This window comes from Mus musculus, chromosome 18 (assembly GCF_000001635.26).
Source record: "Mus musculus strain C57BL/6J chromosome 18, GRCm38.p6 C57BL/6J".
In the NCBI taxonomy this organism is placed as follows: domain Eukaryota; kingdom Metazoa; phylum Chordata; class Mammalia; order Rodentia; family Muridae; genus Mus; species Mus musculus.
This window is the reverse complement of record NC_000084.6, coordinates 32,639,188-32,659,579: the sequence shown is the minus strand read 5'-3', so window position 1 is coordinate 32,659,579 and position 20,392 is coordinate 32,639,188.

The following is a 20,392-nucleotide window of genomic DNA, read 5'->3' as shown; positions in this document are numbered from 1 at the left end:
GAGCTCGTGTCTCTAGCTGCATATGTAGCAGAAGATGGATTAATTGGTCATCATTGGGAGGAGAGGTCCTTGGTCTTGCAAAGATTATATGCCCCAATACAGGGGAATGCCAGGGCCAGGAAGCAGGAGTGGGTAGGTTGGGGAGCAGGGTGGTGAGAGGGTATAAGGGACTTTTGGGATAGCATTTTATTGTAAATGAAGAAAATATCTAATAAAAAATTGTTTAACTAAAAAAAAAAAAAAAAAAAAAGAAAGAGGATGATGACCAGGAAACACCAACCTGGGATCTTGGTTTCAACTTGGGTTATCATGTCACAAAAATAAAAAAGGAACACAAGAAAAAAAAATGAACCCACACACCTATGGTCACTTGATCTTTGACAAAGGAGCTAAAACCATCCAGTGGAAAAAAGACAGCATTTTCAACAAATGGTGCTGGCTGGCTCAACTGGTGGTTAGCATGTAGAAGAATTCGAATTGATCCATTCTTATCTCCTTGTACTAAGTTCAAGTCTAAGTGAATCAAGGACCTTCACATAAAACCAGAGACACTGAAACTTATAAAGAAGAAAGTGGGGGAGAGCCTTGAAGATATGGGTACAGGGGAAAAAATTCCTGAACAGAACATCAATGGCTTGTGCTATAAGATCAAGGATCGACAAATGGGACCTCATAAAATTGCAAATCTTCTTTAAGGAAAAGGACACTGTCAAGAAGAGAAAACAGCAAACAGATTGGGAAAAGATCTTTACCAATCTTAAATCTGATAGGGGGTTAATATCCAATATGTATAAAGAATGTAAGAAGTTGGACTCCATAAAACCAAATAACCCTATTAAAAATGGGGTACACAGATACTAGGTTGATGCCAACATGAGCCTACTGACATGAATGAGCCTGATATAGTTGTCTGCTATGAGACCCTGCCAGTGCCTGGAAAATACAGAAGTGGATGCTCATAGTCATCCAGTGGACAGAGCACAAGGTCCCCAATGAAGAAGCCAGAAAAATACCCAGGGAGCTGAAGTGGACTGAAGCCCCATAGAAGGAACATTAATATGAACTAACCAGTACCCTCAGAGCTCCTTGGATCTATAACACCAATCAAAGAAAACACATGGTGAAAATTGTGGCTCTAGCTATATTTGTAGCAGAGGATGGCCTAGTCGGTCATCAATGGGAGGAGAGGCCCTTGATCCTGTGAAGCTTCTATGCCCCAGTACAGGGGAATGCCAGGACCAGGAATGGGAGTGGGTGGGTTGGGGAGCAGGAGGAGTGGGGAGGGGATAAGGGATTTTCAGAGGGGAACCTAGGAAAGGGGATAACATTTGAAATGTAAATAAAGAAACTATCTAATAAAAATTTACCAACAGAATACAAGAGATAGAAGAGAGAATCTCAGGTGTAGAAGATACAAAAGAAGTGGGGACACTATGCCCCTCCTTAGATTTGGGAACAAAACACCCATGGAAGGAGTTACAGAGACAAAGTTTGGAGCTGAGATGAAAGGATGGACCATGTAGAGACTGCCATATCCAGGGATCCACCCCATAATCAGCATCCAAACGCTGACACCATTGCATACACTAGCAAGATTTTATTGAAGGGACCCAGATGTAGCTGTCTCTTGTGGGACTGTGCCGGGGCCTAGCAAACACAGAAGTGGATGCTCACAGTCAGCTGATGGATGGATCATAGGGCTCCCAGTGGAGGAGCTAGAGAAAGTAGCCAAGGAGCTAAAGGGATCTGCAACCCTATAGGTGGAACAACATTATGAACTAACCAGTACCCCGGAGCTCTTGACTCTAGCTGCATATATATCAAAAGATGGCCTAGTTGGCCATCACTGGAAAGAGAGGCCCATTGGACTTGCAAACTTTATATGCCCCAGTACAGGGGAACACCAGGGCCAAAAAGGGGGAGTGGGTGGGCAGGGGAGTGAGGGTGGGTGGATATGGGGGACTTTTGGAATAGCATTGGAAATGTAAATGAGCTAAATACCTAATAAAAAATGGAAAAAAAAGTGGATACAGGCTAAACAAAGAATTCTCAATGGATGAATACCAATTTCCACTCTGGAAATCAGTTTGGTGGTTCCTCAGAAAATTGGACATAGTTCTACCAGAAGATCCAGCAATACCACTCCCGAGCATATACCCAGAAGATTCTCCAACATGTAATAAGGACACATGCTCCACTATGTTCATAGCAGCCTTATTTATAATAGCCAGAAGCTGGAAAGAACCCAGATGTCCCTCAACAGAGGAATGGATACAGAAAATGTGGTACATTTACACAATGGAGTACTACTAAGCTACCAAAAACAATGAATTCATGAAATTCCTAGACAAATGGATGGATCTGGAGGACATCATCCTGAGTGAGGTAACCCAATGACAAAAGAGCACACATGATATGCACTCACTGATAAGTGGATATTAGCCCAGAAGCTCAGAATACCCAAGATACAATTTGCAAAACACATGAAACTCAAAAGGAAGGAAGACCTAAGTGTGGATACTTCATTCCTTCTTAGAAGGGAGAACAAAATACCTATGGAAGGAGTTACAGAGACAAAGTTCAGAGCAGAGACTAAAGGAGTGACTATCCAGAAACTGCCCAACCTGGGAATCCCTCCCATAAACAACCACCAAACCCAGACACTATTGTTGATGCCAACAAGAACTTGCTGATAGGAGTCTTATATAGCTGTCTCCTGAAAGGCTCTGCCAGTGTCTGACAAATACAGAAGTGGTTTCTCACAGTCTTCCATTAGATGAAGCATAGGGTCCCCAATGAAAGAGCTAGAGAAAGTACCCAAGAAGCTGAAAAAGTTACATTTATATTGGATGAGTGATTGAATTAGATTCTTGACATCAATCTACACATATGCAAAAAAGTACATTCATATATTACATGCATGCCTGCATACACACACACACACACACACACACACACACACACACACACACACACACAAGAAATATTGAAAAATTAAAATGAATAAATAAAATCAAAGATTCTCATTCTGCCTGTTCCAGGACCAGACTCTATCCTACAGGACTCTATCACAAGGGTCCCTGTGAGATGCATTCTGCTAAGGAGCCTGCAGCCAGCTGTAGAGGATAGCAGACCTGGAGAGCTCCCTCAAAAGGCCAGGGCCCAGTACCCTGGCCAATATACACCTGTGCTGCCTGTAATTGTAGAATCCAAAATAAGTTCAAGACCACCCAGCCCCTTCCTTTCTGAAGGGACTTTCAGAAACATAGTGGTCAAATTGACTAAGTCTACAGCTGCCAAAACAAAACGAACTATTCTCAGAAAATAATCATAACAAGATTAGCAGTTCCCCTACCCTGCCCCACACTGAATTCTGGAAAAAAAAAAAACCAAAAAAACAAAACAAAACAAAAACCTGCCCTGAATTCCCTGTGACGTTAATAGCTGTGATGTTAATAGATGACCCATAAGTTCGAAATGTACTGCTGCTTTGCTGAAAAACAAAAAAACAAAACAACAACAACAACAACAAAAACCCCATAAGGGCAGGCAAAGTGAGTCACTAGGCCAAAGGTAGTCACCCTATGCAAACCAACCAATGTCTGCAAAGGTTACTTGCTACACCAATAAAAATAAGCCAGCTAGTCCTGTTGCCTAAATCTGCCCCTTACTAGGTATAAAAAGTGTGTTCTTTCTTTGTTCTGGGTCTCTCCTCTTGCTTGCATGCTGAGAGGGATCCCCAACATGTTAGATCAATTAAAAAAAATCCACTTGCAGTTTGCAGCGATGGCAATCTCTGTAGTCTTTGTGAGTGAGGGTCTTTTGACAGACTCCAACATAATTATTAAAAAACAATCCACACTAATGCTGGCTATGCTTGAGTAATTCAGTCTCCCCTCTGCATTGGGAGCTGCAAGCTGCAGTCTTCTGTTTCGGTTCACCTGCCTCCAAACTGCTTGAACTGCTCATATCTTCCCAGCCATCCACCCCCTGTGGCTAGCTGTCACAAATCCCTGTAACTCAGTAAAATCAAAACTATAGAGGCTTGTAATTTATCAGTCAGTAAATTCTCAAGCCCCAAAATGCCCACACAAAGAACTCAAAAATTCCACTGATATAAACACAAGCTGTACTCCTAGATAGGGCAAATTGCTTATTTTATCCTATAGTTCTTGTATGCTATTCACAGCTACCTGTGGCCATTTCAAGCCCCGTGAATTCAGTTCATCTTCTTCCTCCATCTCCTCTCTGTCTTTCTGTCCTGTCTTTAAAACTCTCAGCCTGCCTTCCTTTTCCACTGGCCAATTGCAGGCTTATCTTTTGCCTGCCCTGACCTGCATATAGACAGCAATCCACACACTTCCTTAAGAAAAAAAGCCAAGGATCACTGGATGTCAGTGAAAAAAACAAAACAAAACAAAACAAAACAAAACATCACAATGAGAATTTCTGATAAAAATTGTCAGCAAGAGAAGTAGCATGACTGGCAATAGCCTAAAACATGTCCTAGCAAGGAATGTTCTAGAAGGGCCACATTCAACTAGTTGTCACAGACTACTCTGGAAGATAACCCCTTCCCAGAGCCAGAGCTTCCCTTTTTGGTCTGCATGAAAATCAGAGCATACCTCTGTAGTCAGAGTGCTTGCCCAAGAATGAAGAAGCCCTTATTTGCTACTATACCACATAAACCGGGCATGGTAGTGGTCACCTGCAGTCCCAGTGCTGGGCTAAACACAAGACCCTGTCAAAACCAAAACCAAAAATGAGTAACAATAATAAACAATGGTGGCTGGTTCTTGACTGATTCCTTGGGTCTGGGGAGAGAGCTGGAGTTCTGTGTTTTAGGTTTTGATTAACATATTAATTGCTCATGTCTCGAGATATTGTTAAATAGCCGCCAGGAGTTGGAGCAGGAGAGCAATCATCACCAATCAAAACTACTGACTTCATGGCATCACTGGCATGAGTAACATCCTAGGTGGGTCTCAAGCTTCAATGTGACTCAGTCACCAGAGGCTTCTGGATGTGTACACTACAGGCTCTGCTCAGGGTCCTTTTCCTGGTGATGCTGTCTTGGGAGCCACAGTTTGGGAAACCCTGGCTTGTTTCACCCAGAGCTTCTGACAATCAACTTTCACTTTAGGCCTCTATACAATATGTGTCCTGTTAGAAAATAAAGTTGTTGGGGGGGGGGGGTAAATTTGGTTAATTTGAGCAATTATCAGCCTCTGCTTCTTCACACGAGAGGCTGGATCTAACTAATAGACCATAGGGTCAGTGATAGGCTGAAGCCTGAGCAGGTGGTGTCATAGGTTAGAGTAAGGATTCTAGGCATATGGTACAGTGTCAGAAGAGCTAAGGCAGACCTAGTAGAGAGCTCTGGAGGGTGATATTGAATACAGAAGCTTAGAGTTAAGACCTCACTCTTCTCTCTGGCTCTAGCTATGATCTCTGTTCCATATTTAAACAGTCAACATGTTTAAACAGTAGATTTTTCCCACCAGGTAGCCACACACAAGAGTATAGTTACAGGGAAAGAAAGTTGCAGACTTGTGACACATGATAAGCACTCTGTCATTCCTTGTAGTCAGCTGGAACAGAGGAGGGCAGAGAAGGAGAAAGGGTGAAAAGGGAGCTCAATACCATACAAGCAGCATGCTGTGATTCTAAGGTCTTTGCCTTTGATAATTTTCCTCCCCCATACACTGCCTTTTCTATGTCAGCTGTGGGTAGGTGATCATGATGGCTAGGATGCAAGTATTCAAGGAATGTAGATAAATGGATGTGTCCCCATCTAGCAAAGTTCCAGTCATATGGGCATGAAGGCTTTAGTTTGGATGCCTATCACTCCTGGAATAGCCAGCTATGGCAGATCTCCCTAAAAATCTCAGCACTGGAGGATGAAGTCATGAGAATCCCAGAGACTTCTTAGCCAGCTAATTTAGCCCAATCAGCAAGTTTCAGGTTCAGTAAGAGACCCTGTCTCAAACAATAAGATGGAAAAACAATCTCAGAAGACATTTGATGTCAACCTCTGGCCACTTCATATACCTATCTACATACATACACACATAAACATGTACACACACGCACACACACACACACACACACACACACACACACATACACACACTGGCATTACAGAGAGAAGAAAAGTCAGCCTCTAGAAGTGTTTTTTTCTTCCTTACTTAGAAAAGGATTCCAACCACAAGAACCAAATTTCATTATTTAACCAGATACCTCCTTGGCTTTACAATGGATTTAAGTTGTAACCTGCTTCAAATCCAACCTCACAACACCATTCAAATTCCAAACTTCATAACTTCTTTATATATTTTATCTGTGGGGTCAAGTACCATTCTTTCCTTTTCTATGGGTGTACAGTACTACCGATGGAACCCAAGGTATGATATGGGCATGGTCAGTCCTCTACTTCTAAGCCATGTGCACAGCATGCCAGGTCACAAAATTCTTTTAAAGAGGAGGAATTCTCCAAAAAGCTGCCAATTCACTTCTTAACTCCCTTCCTTTCCCAACCACTCATCTCCTAGTGCTCCCCTTTGTAGGTCTGCCTTATCTTTCATGTAGTTCATTGCCTTTCTATTGGCTACTTCTAAGTGCTAAGAAAGCTTCTCTGTTCCCAACTGTGGTTTGGTCTAGCTGTCTATTGTAATGCTAAGTGTGGGCCTCCAGGATCTGGAGTCTGCCCTTAAACCTGTGACTCTGCCCCTAAGTTATTTCTGATTGGTGAGTAAAGATGCCAACAGCCAATAGCTGGGCAGAAGAGACATACATGGGTTTAGGTTTCCTGGGCTTGGGGTCAGAGACAAACCAGGAGGAGAAGAAGGGGCAGGAGGAAGAAGGAGAAGTTGCCATGGATCAGGTGAGCTATAAAAACATGACCCTGGGGCTGGCCAATTGGTGTTAAGAGCAGCTCAAATGAAACAGTAACTGTTCCCTGCCTTTGTCCATTTAAGATTCCAGATAAAAGACACACACAATCCATATATTTATAATAAGCCTTAACCAGCACAAGAGATGAACAGGTACCTCCCCTCTATTAGAATCTACTTTCCTATCAATAATCTCTCAAGTTACTCTGACCAAACAAAACATTTTTCTTTCAATTTTAAATTTTGTGTGGGGAACTGAAATACGAGTGTCTGAGTGTCTGTGTACATGCTGAAATTCATCTGATTCTCAGACATTAGGCACTCTAGAACTTTTCATTTCCTAGTAGTGTCCTGTGCACTCCTAGAAAACACTCTATATGCCTTTAGACACACCAGGTAGGCTACTGGTTTTGCCTGTGGTTGATATTTATCCCTATGTGTGGGCTTTTTAAAATCAAATCTTTTTTTTTTTTTTTTTTTGGGTTTTGGGGTTTTGGGTTTTGGGTTTTGGTTTTGGTTTTTTGAGACAGGGTTTCTCTGTATAGTCCTGGCTGTCTTGGAACTCACTTTGTAGACCAGGCTGGCCTTGAACTCAGAAATCTGCCTGCCCTCTGCCTCCCAAGTGCTGGGTTTAAAGGCGTGCACCACTTAATTTAGGAGTTGCTTCACATCTGCAGGACCAATTCATGTCCTGATGTGGTACATAAGGACAGCCCAGAACTTAACGGAAAGGACTTCCCTAACCTAAAGAAAGAGATGCTCATGAATATGCATACAAGAAGCCTACAGAACTCCAAATAGACTGGACCAGAAAGGAAACTACTCCCGACACATAATAATCAAAACACCAAGTGCACTAAACAAAGAAAGAATATTAAAAGCAGTAAGAGAAAAATGTCAAGTATCATATAAAGGCAGACCTATCAGAATTACACCAAACTTCTCACCAGAGACTATGAAAGCTAGAAGATCCTGGGAACATGTCATACAGACCCTAAGAGAACACAAATGCCAGTCAGGCTACTATCCCCAGCAAAACTCTCAATTACCATCAATGGAGAAACCAAGATATTCCATGACTAAACCAAATTTATAAAATATCTTTCCACAAATCCATCCCTACAAAGGATAATAAATGGAAAACACCAACACATGGAAGGAAACTATACCCTAGAAAAAGCAAGAAAGTAATCTTAGAACAAACCCAAAAGAACATAGCCACACAAACATATTTCTACCTCTACCAACAAAAATAACGGGGAGTAACAATCACTTTTCCTTAATATCTCTTAACACCAACGGACTCAATTCCCCAATAAAAAAACATAGACTAACAGTCTGGATATGTAAACAGGACTCAGCATTTTGCTTCATGTAGGAAACATACCTCAGTGACAAAGACAGACACTACCTCCCCTACCCACCCACTCCCACTTCTTCGCCCTGGTGTTCCCCTGTACTGGGGCACATAAAGTTTACAAGACGAGGGGGCCTCTCTTCCCAATGATGGCCGACTAAGCCATCTTCTGCTACATATGCAGCTAGAGACACGAGCTCTGGGGCTACTGACTAGTTCATATTGTTGTTCCACCTATAGGGTTGCAGCCCCCTTCAGCTCCTTGGGTACTTTCTCTAGCTCCTCCACTGGGGGCCCTGTGATCCATCCAATAGCTGACTGTGAGCATCCACTTCTGTGTTTGCTAGGCCCCAGCATAGCCTCACAAGAGACAGCTATATCAGGGTCCTTTCAGCAAAATCTTGCTGGTGTATGCAATAGTGTCTGCATTTGGTGGCTGGTTATGGGATAGATCCCCGGGTATGGCAGTCTCTGGATGGTCCATCCTTTTGTCTCAGTTCCAAACTTTGTCTCTGTAACTCCTTCCATGGGTGTTTTGTACCCAATTCTAAGAAGGGGCAAAGTGTCCACACTTTGGACTTCCTTTTTCTTGAGTTTCATGTGTATTTCAAATTGTATCTTGGGTATTCTAAATTTCTGTGCTAATATCCACTTATCAGTGAGTGCATATCATGTGAGTGCTTTTGTGATTGGGTTACCTCACTCAGGATGATACCCTCCAGATCCATCCATTTGCCTAGGAATTTCATAAATTCATTGTTTTTAATAGCTGAGTAGTACTCCATTGTGTAAATGTACCACATTTTCTGTATCCATTCCTCTGTTGAAGGACATCTGGGTTCTTTCCAGCTTCTGGTTATTATAAATAAGGCTGCTATGAACATAGTGGAGCATGTGTTCTTATTACCAGTTGGAGCATCTTCTGGATATATACAACATGCCACTTTTAATGCTCCTAATAATGTTTAGGGGGAAAAAACTTCCCATGCTCTCTTACCTTAAAACAGTTTTTCAACAGGCTGATAAGGACTGTGGTTTCTCTGAAAATGGAGGGTTTGGGGTCTTCCAATTAGTAATGGTAAAGAAAGAGGGATATAAATTATGACTGAGGAAGGAGTTGAACACCCCACCTCCACCCAGGGAGACTGAGGAATTACTTCCTCCTTCCCTGGTACAATAATGCGGGGCAGGGGGCCATTATGGGGGGATCTAGGAATTATTTCCTCCATGTGGAAATACATAGAGACAGACAGAAAGAACAGACTGGAGTTTTAGGTCTCTCTGGGCAACCTGGCTGTGTCAAAAGGATTTGGGTCCCCAAAAGAGGGCATAGGTCTTAAGCATGTGAGGCAGCAGGAGAGGGGGCACCTCAAAACAGGGAGAGCCAATGGTTATTACTGGGAAACTGATGGCTACAGCCTCAGCTACCACAATCACTGCTGCAAGCAGGGACACCACAGGGCTGGCGGGTAGCCTGGCAGGTCCATGAGCATAGGAGTAAATGTACTCTGCTTCAGGGGCAGCTATAGCTGTGGTCTTCCATTTTTGATCTGTTTCTTCAAGCAACAGAACCAACAGAAACACAGACACAGTAAAGTCAGATAGGTGTGGCCCCCACACATTTGCATACCTGAACAGACCAGGAGAGTCTGGTGACGACACTAGACATGTCCTAACCAGATTGTGCCGCCTATCTACAGACTTACTTAGAGAAACCTACTTCTGTTGTTTTGTTAAATGGACAGGTTGTTAAAACTGCCTTCTCACTATTTGTTTAGATCCATGGATTATCGCTGCTTTCAACATTGATCAGAGATTCTTGTTTTGGAGTGGGCAAAGAGTAATAGATGGTAAAAGTGTGGAGAATGACTACTGTTGATTACTCAGTCCTACTTGGGATACTACATCAGCTCCAAGCCAAAAGACACCGGAGCATCACAGGAGAGAGGATGGGAAGACTGAAGGAGCTGGAGGATGAGGAGGGTGCTGCCTTTTGTACACAAGATGTCCAGTGCATTCACGAATGCACAGCAGCAATGGTTATCTGCCCAGGAGCTCCACAAGATCAATTCAGCCAATATTCTAGAATAAACTAGGAAGGGCCTCATGAGGCTCCAACCATAGCTGAGGAGCTACTGGCAATTGATAGGGGCAGAAAGAGGAGGTTGCCATTTTTCTTTAAGAAGCAAGGCCACTGCCGGGCGGTGGTGGCACACGCCTTTAATCCCAGCACTTGGGAGGCAGAGGCAGGCAGATTTCGGAGTTCGAGGCCAGCCTGGTCTACAAAGTGAGTTCCAGCACAGCCAGGGCTATACAAAGAAACCCTGTCTTGAAAAACCAAAAAAAGAAGAAGGAGAAGGAGGAGGAGGAAGAGGAGGAGGAGGAGGAGGAGGAGAAGGAGAAAAGAAGGAGAAGGAGAAGGAGAAGGAGAAGGAGAAGGAGAAGGAGAAGGAGAAGGAGAAGGAGAAGGAGAAGGAGAAGGAGAAGGAGAAGAAGAAGAAGAAGAAGAAGAAGAAGAAGAAGAAGAAGAAGAAGAAGAAGAAGAAGAAGAAGAAGAAGAAGAAGAAGAAGAAGAAAGAAGAAGAAAGAAGAAGAAAGAAGGAGGCCACTGGTAGGTTGTTCACATGCCTGTGGCTGGCCCTGTATGCACATGTATGTGGGCTGCACTGATTGGACCCAGTAGATTATACAAAAGTAGATGAGGAGAGAAGGTGAAGGAGAGTGTGCTAAGGATCCCAGGGGAGAAGGAGGGGAGATTAGAGCTGGATAGTATCAAGATACATTGCATACATACATACTGGCTACCTGTGCAAAATTGTCAAATCATAAAAAAAAAAATTCTAAAATGATGCAGCTATCAAGCATGCATATTTTCAAGCCCCGGTGAAATTAACAGAGACTGTGAGAATGTTTCAATACTTAGATGAAAGCCAGCCTGATAACACCGAGGAAAGAGCCAAGAAGGTGCAGGATGAGAACTCTTCAAGGCAACCCTGAGAGGTGCATACAAGTGCACATACAGGGATGCAGGGCACAGTAATGCAAAATCTGAAAAGGCTTCATGAGAGGGAACTGTGGGAAGGACCTGAAAGATAGCATTGTAGAAATGAATGAATCCCTATAGTAAGTCAGGTACCTGGCTCTGGGTAAAGAAAACAATAACTATAAATAAGTATGCCTTGTCCTTGTGTTGCCCTGTTCAATCCATAACTCATCCAGGGAAGACACTGCAATTATCAGGGAAGGGAGACGAAAGTGGGTGAGACTGTAGTTGGTGGAAACCCTGTGTCTTAGCACGGTACTGTAGATCAGAATCTTATATATTCATTTCTCTCCAAATGAAATTCTCCTTCTAGGAAGACATGGGAGATTCCAGAAGTAAACAAATGCCACAGGTCTGAAAGAGCTCAATCTTAGGGCTTCACTAAGACCGTGCTCCAGCTTTTTAAAAGGAGCAAGGAACCTCTGTGAGGAGACCGACCAGCAGAGCGGCTGAAGGGAGCCTGGACAGTGGAGTCCCTCAGCACTCCTGGCATACAGGCTTCTGAGTCACCACCCAAGCTGAAGCAGGCTTCTTGGTGACACAGCTGCCTGAGTCACCCACGCTTCTGTAAGTAGCTTCTCATTCAAATCCCTATGAATAACCTCTCTGAACTCGTCAGCTCACCGAGTTACACTGATGCAATCGTTTGGTCTGCATCAAATCTGGGGTCTCATGTCTGCCCAGGAAAAGTCGAACACAATGCAGAGCCCAGAGGGCATCTGCTAGAGACTTCCAGCTTCTTGCATCCTGCAACAAAGACTGGGATCTAAGATACAGGGATAATGGTAGAACAGAGAAAGGTTATGAAGGAAGAGAAAAGCACCCTGAGGATGAAAGAGGTCAGAGAGCTGGGAAAGGTCTAAAGCTCAGAGTCATGAACCACTGTGGTCAGAAACATAGCCCTTGCCCACTACATTTGCATATCGGGGCTTTTCTCAAAGATGCTCTGTCCCTTATATACAGCCCTGGAAGGGAAGGGCTTTTAGTTTTTCTGCCAAGTGGCTTCTTTCTATGTTAATCTTTTAAAAAATATGTTTGCATGTCTATGTGTCTACTGAGTAAGTGCCTCTGTGGAGGGCATCAGATCTTTTGTAGCTGGTGTTTATAGACAATGATGAACTGCCCAATGTGGGTACTGAGAACTGAACTCTAGTCTTCTGCAAAAGTAATGAACATTTGCAACTGCTAAGCCATCTCTCCAGCTGAACTTATGCTAATCTTGATGGCTTGCTCTCTCTCTCTCTCTTCCTCTCCATCTCTCCCTCTCCCTCTATCTCTCCCTCTATCTCTACCTCTCCCTCTATCTCTCCCTCTATCTCTACTTCTCCCTCTACCTCTACCTCTCTCTTATTCTCCTGCCAGCATTTAATAGAAATCACTCTTCAGGTTCAGTTCAAATATCACTTGAATCTGAGGTTGAAGAAACAAATAGAGCAATTAAGAAAAGTGAGTAAGGCCATTTGAAGGTAAGTACATCACTCACCCTTAAAGAGCCTGCTTCCCAAGGGAACAGAGTAAATATGATGAGCTACCTGGAGGAATCCTCCAGGCCAGAGATATTCTTTCTTATAATCACCAATTAGTGCCCATCAAAGGTGTTATTTTCCTGGACAGCCGATAAGGATCAGGATCCCAGTAGCCTGTGGGTTTCGCTAAAGCCCTCCCGTTCCTAGGAGCAGTGTTCAGAGCAGCACGGCTCGTGTCTGCTTGGAATGCATCCCTTCTCTTATATGATCCAAGTCTTTTAGCACCTGTGCAATTTGATTAACTTTTATTTCACATCCAAGCACTTTAACAAGCTCTTGTTAACCAGTAATAACTTTTGGAGCCTCCATGATCAAAGAGCAGAGCAGTTCATCAGCAAACAATCAAGGTGATTTATTTTATGATTAGGGGAGTTTATAAAAAGGACAGTTAGTTTTGCCCCTTGGTCTTAGGTAATTCTCAGGCTCCAATCCATCTCTACATAGCCACACTGACTCCTGTTACAGAGAGTGACATTGGGCCCAGGTCTAAGACAGTAGCCAAAGTGTGGGGTGAGAGGGTGGCCACTGCCCTTGGCCTTCTGCCCACTAGAGTCTGACCACACAAGTCAAATGGCCCCTCTCTTTTTCTCTTAATGCCATCACTGTACTATAGGATCAGATTGAGGCAGGGGAGGAAGATGGAAAGACATGGCACCCAAGGAGATGGAGCCCTTGCTGGAGTCTTGTGGAAGACCCACGCCAACTGAGAAGCAAGAATCCAAGCATAATTTATATTTAATATGATGTTTGCAGACACAGAGTTTTGTGAGAGAGAGAGGGTGTGTGTGTGTTTTCCTAAAAGAACCAGCTTAGGGTCTGAGTAGACATGAACTGTGTTGCATAAGACATGACTCATTTCCCAGATTCTGCCCACACATCTCAAGCAAGTCCATCAACTTTGCTTATAGTAGAGATAGCCTGTTTTCTGTACTCCTGTCATATAGAGTTCACCCTATCTACTATAAACCTAGAGTTCACCTTGTGGACTAGAATCCTGCTAGTCCTCCTGAAGTATACCTTACCTACTGTAACCCATCAGTCACCCAGACTGATGGGTTACAGTAACACCTCAGTACTGTAACTTTGTCAGCCCCCCTAAAGATCAGTTTACCTCCTGTAATCCTGTTGAGTGCCCCTACAATCCACCTTGTCGACTGTAACACTATAGTCTCCCTAGAGTCTACCTTCTCTACTGTAACCATGTCACTTATCCTCATGAACCACCTGTGATCGAATTTAGGTTCCTAAGCCACTGTCAAAAGAACACAGCTTCCAAACTCACAAAATCCTATGTATAAACCTTGTAAAGATACAGAATTGTGACTCTCAGAGAGGCCCACACCCATGCTCACTATCTTCTGAACAACTTCTTTCTTTTTCCTAGCCCATGTGTTTTTAAAAAAAATCTATATCCAGAAATCTGATGTTATCAAGATGGCTGAGCATGTAAAAATAAATAAGTAAATAAAACCAAAACCAAAAACTTATCACAAGGCTTGATGACCTGAGAGAAAACTCACAGTGGAAGAAAATGAACAACACCTAAAAGTTGTCTTAGCAGTTCCACAAACGGGCCACACACACACATACACACACACACACACACAAAGCACATATACAATAATAATAAAATACATACTCAAAATATGCTTTAATGACCTCAACTCTACTTTATACTGGTTGACAATGAAATCCTTTTCTATCTCAAGGCCAAGGATTTAATTTCACTGGAGAAGAGGGCCTTACAAGATTAATGGAACTCCTCGAATGTCTACAGGTGACCGTGTGAACCTGGTTCGCCATCAACATGATCACGCAGATCCCTCATTTGTGAATCGCTTCCCTATCCTGTGACTTATTTGATGCCAAGATCTGTGATATGACTCATGAGTAAAACTGACTGGAGAGGTGGGGTGATAACTTAATGAGCATGCCACAAGCATGAGGACTGAATGCAGATCGCTGTGTTGCATAGAACTCAGGTGTGTGTGCCATCTCTGCTTATAAACATAGCACTGAGAACCAGAACTGGCTGGTGATTTCCAGAGCTTGCCGGCCCACCAACTTAGGCAACTGGTCATCTTCAGGTTCAATGACAGACTCCATCTCAAAAGTCAAGGTGGAGAACGATGGAGGAAGACACCCAACATCAAACTGTGACCTCTCTATGAACATGTATACATGCGCTTGTGTACATACACACACACACACACACACACACACACACACACACACACACAACTAAGTTAGGAAAAACACCACTACTAGAGTCAGTATGATCTGATTTGTTGGCTAGCATCTGCTTCTGTTTCCTGATGACAGCACCTATGAGTTTTAGAAGGAAGCAGCCTTTTCCTGTTATTGACTGTAGCTAAACTTTCTCCAAGGCGACAGGGCAGAAATGAAAAATAGCGTATCTCAGCACTCTTGGAAGTTAGTCAGCACTGGCCATAGCACCTGCTTGCTGCCAAGGACAGCAAAGCCTGAGGCTCATGTCCTGGGAAGGAAAGCTCCTTTTTGCACAGAGCCTTCTAGCATGGCAGACTATGGTGAACATTCTTACTCTTTTGTTGTTGTTGTTGTACCCTTTGGTTTGATTTTATTTATCTATTTACTTTTCTCTTTCTTTTTTTAAATTAGGTATTTTCTTCATACATTCTTCCTCTTTACACAGAAGGTCTGATAGTGATGAGGAAGGAGAGGAAACCCAGGCCACTGCTTCTTCCAAGCCCACACCCACCTCCAGAGCCACTAAACACCATGTGATTTCTAAAGCACTTTGCGTGCTCCCCTTCGCAAAACTGCTCTGCTACACACTGATGGCTGATGCATAGCCACTGAACCAGTGGCACTGGAAGGATCATCCTGGAGGAGCTACTGACAGTTAGTGGTTGTTAAGAGAGAAGTCAGTTTTCTTTAAGGGTGTATAGCCCCTGGGAGGTCAACTATGATCTAGAAGATGGCCTCAGACCCATGAATATATGGAGAGCACAAAGTGGACTTGGTGGGTTACAAAACAAAAATAAATAATAGGAAACACATGTGGGGTGGGGTGGGAGAAATTAGGGGGAAGAGGGGAAAGGGGTACATATAATCAAAATTTATTTTACATTTATGTGTGAGATTCTTAGAGAACTAATAAATTTCTTTCTTTGAAAAACTACCCTGTAGGCTCCAGAGATGGTTCAGCAGTTAAGTGTACTGCTTGCCAAGAGGACTGGAGTTCAACCCCACACCAGATGGCTCAGAACTGCCCATAATCTCAGCTCTACGTAATCCAATAACCTCTCTCTCTCTCTCTCTCTCTCTCTCTCTCTCTCTCACACACACACACACACACACACACACACACACACACACACGATAAATCTTTAAGAAAGACCATCCTGCTTTTATTGTCAAAAAAAAAAAAATCAATTAACTAGGGATTGTACAAACAGGAAGAAGAGATTTAAGCTGGTTACAGTTTATTCAAAGTAGTCAGTGGTCAATTATTATGCTAATTGATAAGGTATTGGCTTATACTGATGGGGGTAGTGGCATTTGAACCCAGAGTTTCATACACACTATGCGAGCACTCTACCACTGAGCTACATTCTCAGCAAGCTAATGGTGCATTGTCTGAGGAAAGGCAGCCACCGTCTCACTTACATACTCCTATCTACTAAGCACTAGGGGTTTCCGCATCTGCCCCTGTGGTGTCTGTCTCTTTTGCCCCCACCCCCCCGCCCCCTCCAACCTGGTCCTTATACAGACAAAGCTTTTGTGGTCCTTCCACTCCACATTGAGTTCTGTTTCTAGAGAGTATCCACAGGCTGTGAGCCACCGACCATCTTCAGCACTGACTTCATCCCCACCTCGAGTCCTCCTACCTCCTGTGTTCTAGTGCCACAAGGCCGAGCCTCTCAGAAAACTGCCCGATTTCTCTTCTTGACCTTCATAACACTTTTCACCACCAGCTCCAGGGTCCTCTTACAATGTGGTAGTCGAACATGTCAACGCGATGCACCAAGAAGCTCAGAGCTAGTACAGCTGTGCGCTGTACAGAATGGCCTATGACAGCTGCATTTTCAATTTGGGATGAGTGAGTCTCTTAATCATAGAGCAAGCAAAAGTGAAAGGACAAAATAACAAATAGAAGCTAGAAAAATAGATACCAAAATCAGGACTTTATCACATTCTGCAGAGGCTAGGGAAGCAATGTAATCAACAAAGCAAGGGGATGGGCTCTGTAGAATCCTGGTCTAGCTGGATGGGGAGGGGCGGGGCGGGCAGATTGCTTCTTTGCTGATCTTTAATGAAACAGCTCTCAGAGAAAAATTTTAGTTTGTGCACATACTTTTACTCAGGTGGGCTTGTACTCATACACTTTATTTTAGGGTGAACCAGAGCTATATATATAAACCTTGGAGAGTAGGAAGGGGTTTTTCCTAAGATGAAGTTTCATTGGTTGAGGCTTAGGAAAGCTGTCTGGGCATGGTTGACTACAACCTTAGTAGCAAGGTACAGCAAGCTTTCTCTAGGGTTCCCACTCCTGTTATGGACATTTTTATACCACAGAATAAACAATAACAACTCTACTGGGAACAGTTTACTTTGCAGTTGTTCTCAAATACACAGTATTTTTAATATTCTTAGCTGCTTGGTATATTACTCTGTCCCCATTACACAGGCAGAGGGTGAGTCTGGCCCAGAACAGAGGTTGTTTAGATATAAGAAAGAAAGCCCTCATCGTTTCCAGAGTCTGCTTTCATCTAGCTTAAACCGCACATGAACATTTCCAACATAATGTGACAGGGTTTTACTTTCCCTCAGTGAGTCAGACACAGGTCAGCTTAGACCAAGTTACAGGTAGAGAAAGGCGGGTTTATTAGGAGGCAGCTCTTGGGAGGGTTCACCAATCTCACAGACAGTGAAGTGAATCAGGGCTAAAGCAACGGGGTATTAAAGTGGTGAGGTAAGGAGAGATGACGTGTCAGCTAAGAGCTGGAACTAGGTCCATACACGGTCAAAAACTGAACCCCTGAGCCAGCACTCTCAGGTGGATTGCTAGAAACTCAGAGACAGGAGTGATAACACGTTAGCCCCGGGTTTTGTCTAGCTGGGGAGTTGTCTCTCTGCAGGTGAGGTTGGGAAAAGGACAAACAGGTTTTCCCGGCTTGTGCAGGGATGGGCAGGGGGTCCAGCCTAGTATAACTACCACCCTAACCCCACTAGGGCTACATGCAAGGGCAGAATGTATGCACAGCAACAGCAATAAAATGTGGTATCCAAACGCAGGAGAAGGCTAGCCTTATGTCACTATACTCCTAGCTGGCAAGCTAAGCTTTTGCCATTCTCTGGCTGGGTTCCATTTTTCAATAATGTCTTTCTCTTTGTTGATAAGTGGATTATATCAGTCACTATCCATGCGTGCCCATGTGCCCACATTGCCACCAGCCTGGCATAAGAAACTGGAAATCTCAGCAGGTGCCCTATGGACTCATCCTTAAAGATGCTGCTCCTTTCTGACTCTATTTCCATTATCTCCTAGGTCAGGAGCCAGAGCAAACATGGCAGGGCTGGGTCAGTGATGCATTTTATACTTTCTATGAACACATGAGCTATGACGCACAGAGCGGCATCCACAGGGGAGAGCACCCTCACATGGCATCCAGCCGAGATGAGCAGAAGCCAAGTCACAATTAGAGAAGCGTAGGTCTAAGCAGAAACACCATGCTTGCAATAGGACTTGGGGGTAGACAAAGAAAGCCCTCCTGGAAATCCGCAAGAACAGCCGTAGGACTAGTTCAACAGCTAGGATGCCTGGATTTTACAACAGACTCCATCATCTGCTCTGTGGTTTTAATGGGGCAAACCAGGCTCTCTTTGTCTTATTTTCCAAGACTCTAAAGTTGTTACCTAATTTGTTTCTCTGTGTGTATTTTAAAATTACATGTATTTGTGTGTGTGTGTGTGTGTGTGTGTGTGTGTGTTTGTGCAATGTACCTGTGAATATAGGCATCCACAAAGGTCAGAAGAGGCTGTTAGATGCTCTGACTGCTGGCTGCTTCTGAGCTGACTGGCTTGAGTAACTGGGACCCAAACTTCAATCCTCTGCAAAAGCACTTTAGGCTCTTAACCATTTCTCCAGCCCACTTCCTTGACTTTAAATGTAGTAAATGCTGGCATCTACAAATAGCCTCTGACAATGTTGCTAGGAGCCTTACATAGAGATAGCACTTGGGAAACTTGGTGACTGGAAGCACCCATTACAAGCAGCCATGATTTCCGCCATAGCTGATATTATTTTCCTCAGCTTTGGGTTGGGTCTTGGCTAAATCTTAGCAGCTTTAGTGGCATGTGAGAGCTGAAATATCTCATGTAAAACTCATTCCTTATATATCATACACTCCAAGGCATGGGGTGTGTGCAGAAGAGAAATTGGAAAGAAAGAATTAGAGGGTTGGTGATACAGGTTGTTGATTAGATGGAGTTGTGTGAGAATCCTGAATGCTTGGGAGATAAACTCCATCCAACAAGAGTCTTGTGGCCTCTTTTTTTTTTCTTTCAAAACACAGAACTGTTCTTGGAATATGTTTTCATATTCCTCCCAGGTGTAGCACACAGGAATAAGTTTACTTCAGCTGATGTTTTCAGGTTCCTCTATGGGAAAATGTTTTTGCATGTGTGTCTTGTTCTTGTGATTAAACACCTTACTCATGTGGGTCTTCTTAACCCTCAGAGTATAAGTTGCCTGATGCTCTGAATAAAGTTGGCTATTTTCATGAGACCTCAGTCCACCTCATTTTAGGACCTGCTCTCCCAGGTTTATGATGCCAACTAGAGGGGTAAATTGCCATTCTCCTGGGAATAACTCCTTGTCCAAAATTCTGAAAGTAAGCACATTGCAGAAAAATAAAGAATAGGGAAGTAGAAATATTAGTTAGGAATTGTTAATAATTTATTTCTCCATTGGTGAAAGGAGCCAATTCAAGCCAGATTAGATATTATTAAATGCAGGTTCACTGGGAAGCTGCCCTTGATATAGTTCACTGCCCCCAAGGACCTATAGCTAAAAGATTTATTGATTAGCTGCTAGCAGGATAATTAATCTCAGAGCCAAATTTGGGATCACCATGCAAAAGGAGTTAATTGAGGGAAGGATTTTCAAAGGGGAAAAACACAAGAAGACCTTTAGTATCTATGGAAGCAAACAAAACTAGTCTGTTCTGTCAAGTAGCTAAGGCAACTGAAAACAGTTGTTGGGTATCTGCATAAGCAAGTTACAGAAGAAAAAAAAAGCAGTCATATGCTAACAAGTAGACAGTCAGGGCTGGACACCTTTGGGGAGGGGTGGTCACTGAGTCAGGGTTATCTGAATCTTATCTTCCAGCATCTGGAGTCAGAGACAACAGGCTGGTACGTACCAAGATGGATACCTTGCATAAAATGGAGCTTCTTTAGCTATAGCTACAGGAGACTAGATGTCTACAGATAACAGTGCAGCCTTACATCAGAATCCCAGAGGCCTTTTCTGTGATTGACTCACTTACAGGAGCCTTCCAAAGGCTCCAGACAGAATCTCAATCTA